The sequence below is a fragment of the Sceloporus occidentalis genome, unplaced genomic scaffold, assembly GCF_023333645.1.
Source record: "Sceloporus occidentalis isolate IW3139 unplaced genomic scaffold, rSceOcc1.0.p SCAF_4, whole genome shotgun sequence".
Classification (NCBI taxonomy): Eukaryota; Metazoa; Chordata; class Lepidosauria; order Squamata; family Phrynosomatidae; genus Sceloporus; species Sceloporus occidentalis.
Genome location: NW_028316984.1, coordinates 108,335,061 through 108,340,887, shown reverse-complemented (window position 1 = coordinate 108,340,887; position 5,827 = coordinate 108,335,061).

Here is a 5,827-nt window from a genome sequence, read left to right as displayed (position 1 = left end):
GCTAAGGAGGAGGCAGGGAAGGAGGGCAGCATCCAGAGCCCTACTGAGCATGCCCAAGGGTGCCAATTCGAATAGTTGAACCCTGAAAGTATGCTCTGGTGTGGTAATAAAATGAGCACTCACTCCTCTTTGTTTGGATCCGCATCACGTGACTGGCTTGGAATCGAACTGACTTCACTTGCCCCTCACTTTGGAAGGACAACAGAAAGGCAACCAGGTGTGGAAAAACATCACGTTTTAACCTCAATCCGCATTGCTAGAGAGGAGTGACTCTGGATCTGGTATGGAAAAACATCACACTTTGCATTGCTAGAACAGGAGTGACTGCAGATCTGAGCTGCAATCCCCCCCCCCCCCCATGTGTGATAAGGTCCTGTGCCTGCAAAAGGATTAGAAAAAGAGAAAAAGAAGAAGACAGAGAGGAAAAGGGGTCTCATCAACTGATAACTTTTCAGGGCCTGTTAGTCAAATAAGAGAGAGGTGTGTTTAGCAGGGGGAACGGATTTCAAAGAAAGGAAAAAAAAATAAGGGGGAGGGGTTGGAAGAAGATGGGAAATAGATCAATTACACAAGAGAAAACTATCAGCAGTATAGAGAGATGGTGAACAGGCAAGTGAAAACAGCAGATCCTTGGATCTAAAAGCTAAAGAGCTAAAAATACCTCCCTGTCAAAGAAAAAGGGTGGGGGAGAGAAGAAGTAGAGGAAATACTTTAAATGAGACTTTTTTGAGTATAAGAAAGCAGTTAAATGGGCAAAATGAGGCACAGAAGGCACCAAACTGGCAGCAGAATTGTAAATGAAAGATAGACAATGAAGCTGAGTGATGAGTCCCAGAGAAGAGCACTTAAATAATCAAGCCAGCAAGATGTAAGAGAATATGTTTACAAGTGGAGAAAAATATATAACAACTTTTAGAAGTATTTAAAAGCTGAAATCTTTGCAGAACACTGGATAAAAGAGAAAGATGGAAACAAGCCTCAAGGGGATGTCAAGATTTTGGAATGGAGATAAAATAGAAGCACTACCAAGAGTTGAAGAGGAAAGGTATAAATATGGGGCGGGGAGACCAAGTTTAGTTTTAGACATACACTCGTCCCTCCACTTTCACTGGGATTAGAGGCACCCCCATAAATGTGGAAAAACCACAAATAACAAAAACACAGCAGATATAGTGAGTGCACAAGTATTGCAGTGCTGCATGTTGGATATGAAGCTTTTTAATTTTGTCCCCTCCCCCCCCCCCCCCCGCTTTCAGTGGCGCAATGGCTGGAGTCTTTTGAGCAGTGCCTGGTGTGGCGGTTTTCAGCCATAGAGGCTACGCTGGATCGCTTCTCCATCTGGATGACACATTTCCAGGCCTCCCATTCCCCCACTCCACTTGAGGGGTCACACCTCAATTTGTGTTGTTGTTGTATTTTGCATATTGGTTTATATATTGTTGTTGTTATTACACTGTAACACCATTGTTATATTGTATACAGTGCATTATAAATACCTGTGTAGTGCCAGCAGGTGTGTGTTTTTCTGTGTTGCTGGGTGACTGTGGGTATGAGTGTGACCCTGTTTGTCATCCACTTTTGTCCATTATGCCCTGGTGTGCTGTGATGTAACAGCCACCAGATTCCCCCCCTCCCCCGGTGTAATATTACTAATGTTTGTTGTCCCAGAGAATATGTATGTGCAAGTGTTGTGTGTGTCATTAAATGTATGTTTTGTAAATAAATGTTTTGTAAATATATTTTGCTTACCTGTATAATTAGTGCAGATGGTGTTGAAATGTTTCCCTTTTGTACCACGGACATTGTGGCCTACAGCTTCCTTGGTCCAGTTTCTGGTTAGGGCTGATGGGTATTGTAGACAAAAACCCTATGTGGTACCATAGTTACTGACCTCAGACCTTTGCCATAGACACCAAGTATGGTAACAGATGACCTAGAAATTTGATAGATCACCATTAATAACAAAATTACTCATCGGTGTATCTTTGAAACAGTAATATTTTCAGATCAGTGGCTATTGGTGACATGTTACCTTTTGAATACATATTAAGAGTTCTTGGCTAAAAGTGCTAAATTGAATATTTCCAAGACTTTTGATGGCAATATTGATAACTAATTTAAAAATTAATGTTCTAGCAACTAGAATCTAGTCATAACTCTCTCACTTGGCTGACATACACACAACTGTTTTCTGTATCAGGCACACAATTACTAACCAATACCAAGCCTTGGAAAAACTTTTGAATAGAAGTGACCAAGTTGGTTTGTGAGTGCTCAGTAGGATCTGTACTCATATGTAGGTGTTACACACTTGTGGTGGCAACACAAAACATAACTTTACTAGCACAAAACAATCCAAGAATAATACAGAACTTTGGCAAAAGTTTATGGAACAAATACTTAAGAAACCTGACTATGGCCCCATTCCCACTGGCTTATAAAGTAGATCAAGACTCGGATTATGGGGGCATCGTTCCCATTTGAGCACGCATTTGATCCTCATTACGCCGATTTTGTTCCCATTGGAATTCAGATCTGATCCCCATGTAATCGATTTTTCCAGGGAAAACCTGAATCAGGGGGGCTCTAACCCGAGTTAATTTGACTGTACTTTTCCAGAGGTTTTTCCTGCACCTCCTGAGTCTGATCTGGGGCAAATGAACGGGAATGACAAGGGTGTCCAATCCGGTAATTTAGGGATGGGAGGAGCAGTGCTCAAGGGGTTGGCTTGGGGGAGTCACCAGCTTTGTTCTCTTTCCTGAATTACTGGCGCCATTTCCCCCTGTTCGCATAGCCTTTCCCCTGGTGGAGTGGGAAGCAGAGTAAGGCAATCGCATGTGTAGACAAATTAATTTTTTTAAAATTAAGCTTTCGATTGCCTAGGCGCTCTGTCGGGTGTCCAAACATAGCAAATGGCTACATTGACCTCCAAACACATTACTCCCCCTGCAACCTCCCCCCTGCTCCACTTGAATAGATTGACGTGTGAGGAGAGCCATTGAACACAGTTTTTTAACTATTATTTTTTCTTTTTTTTACAGGCCTGCTCGATCACCCCCCAGACAGCCCAGGGAGCAATGGGGGAGGCATTTGGGAGTCCAAAAGGACTTTGGGAGATGGAGGCTCCTTCTCCCTTTCCCAGAGGGGCTCTGGAAAGACACAGGAGAGCTTGGGAGGCAAAGGGACTTGGGAGGATGGAGGCTTCTTCTCCTTTTTCCAGAGGGGAAAAGCACCTGAGCGATTGATTGACTGCTTTAAAACAAAACAACAGAAAAACAGGTTTGAAAGATGCAAATGGCAACAGGGAACAAAAATAGCCCACACCAAAATGCATCAAAACAACTGACGTCACTGTGACATCAAGCGCCTAGGCACTTGATTGACAGCGGCTTTAAAAAAAGAGGATCCGGAAGGGCAAGGGGAATGGGGAGCAAAAAAGTCCGCTTCAAATTACAATGGAGAAATTTTCAATGGGAACGAGAACATGGGTAAAAAAAACCTGAGTCCATTTGCACCATTTCGTAATGGGAACGAGGCACCAGATTCTAATACGACTCAGAAAAAAGATCCAAGTCAGAATTGCAGCGAAATACGTCACTTTATATGCCCAGTGGGGCCTATATATATATATATATATATATATATATATATATATATAGGAATGGGGGCCTATATATATCAGCATACAGTTGTGAGTGCTGATACAAAACTCACACTTTCCTAAACAGTCTAAAGCCAGTCCAAAATTCTGGCATCAGTTTTGAGGGATACCAAATTTCATGGTTCAGAGTTAAAAGAGCTATTGTTAGAGCTAGTCAAAGACATTTTGCCACCTGAGTCAATAAATATAATGATGACCCCATCCATTTACAGAAGCCAACAAAACTATCTGTGAACTGTTGCTTCAGTACTGATGGTGGAACAAGACAGCTTCCTATCCTGCACCTTCATGGGGTGAAGAGCTGGTTGTGTGGAATACCCAATTTGGTCTTCCAATACATCATTGCCAAACTGTGCTCCTCAGTATCTGCTACCAGAAGCAGCTACCTCTTACTGCCTGATGGTAGCCTGGCACTGGCTGTTCCTAAGCTTTATCACTTTTGTGTTACTGACAAGTTATAAATCATTAGCTGCTTATCTGAGATAATAAACCATCTGCTTGTATTGGTGAAACATACATTAAATAGACAACTACAACTCTGTGCTTGGACAACATCCCCTCATACAGACTAGGATACAATGCACATGGGGCTCTGTAAATTTAACAAGAAGATGATGTGGGATTCCTGAAATACTTTTTTCAGTTTAGTATACAATGATTCCCCCCCCCCCCCCCCGTCATTGATCATTAAGGGATGTCTTTGAGGCAAATAAGATGAAGCTCATCTTCATGACTGTCCTCAACTGCATTCCTCCAGAGAGTTCCATCAAGCCTGGGATTCTTCTCATTACAGAGAGATGAGGTAACTAGAGTTCCCCATTTAGGCTTCAAAACAATTATGTAATGCTGTATGGAACTTTATGCAAACAAGGGAGAAAATGGCATGTACATAGCAGATGGATGCATTCACTAACCAATCCTCAAAACATGCCATCTTCAGCTCTAGGGATAATTTCATTTCAGGGTTGTTTTTTTTTTTTTGGTAAAACTAGAATTTATCATGATTTGCAAAATTTGATTGTGGAAGAAAGCAAGGCAGACAGATTTGTCTTTCTCTTTTCAGTACAGATCAAGAAATACAAAATGTCTGGTGCCTAAACTGCACATGATTCCTATCCAATCTGACCCCTCCACACAATTACTGAATTTCTGTGTTGCCTGCAAGCAGCTGCAGTAAATAAGCTTTGCATGATTCCAATGTATCCATGTAATCAGAAACTTAGGATCTAGAGGATGGGGCTATACAGATGGGTGGCATGCAGCTGCCCCTTTTCGCCCCAGATCGATGCCCCAGCAACCGCATGCAGGGGCACCAATCCGCTCCCTAGAGGGAACAAAAAGAAGCCACTCCAAACAGCTTCCTGGAAGTGCATCATAAGCGCCATGCCATGGCATTATAATCATAATATAATTATGACACCCCTTCTGCACTGCGCTGTTTGGTCACTGCGACAGAAGTGCATCATCATGGTGCATGCTGTCTAGAAAGGTGCATGCCAAAATGGCGCCCAGGCAGTGACATAAGGGCTTGGAGCATGCGGACACTCAGCCCTCACCCTGTATAGCCCCAATGTCTCCAAACTAAATTAAATTTAGTTCCCAATGAAATAAATGGGACTTATTTCATCAGCAATATTTCCAACTGATTTTGATGGAATCTGTGTTAAGCCAGATGCACCTCTATAAAAATAAGCTCTTTAGAGTAGGGTGTTGTTAAAGAGATCAAGAGTATGAGTTTGCAGAGCAGAGAGGTGGGGGACAGGGAGTCTTGGAGATGTCTCATCAGCAGGGTCGCCATAGGTCAAGATCGACATAAAGGCAGTTAACAGCAACAAAAATAGTTATGATAGGTCTTGATTTTTTAAAAAAATGAAATTGGGATAATATTTTGTTCTTGTTACAGTTTGTTCTTCCCTTAAGCAAAGACTTCCTTTGCATTCACAGGGGACCTGCTTCCAACAAAAGTGAGAGAATTAATAAATATTAGAGAAGGAAACCATGGCCTGAGTCTACAAGACCTGAGCAGGGCTATTGATGATAAGGTGACTAAGGAGTCACACATTCATGGGGCTGCCATAAGTCAAAGTCAACTTGATGGCAATTAACAATAATTTTACTATATACAGTAGGAAGAAGTTCATAATATATTATAAAGCGTCCATATAA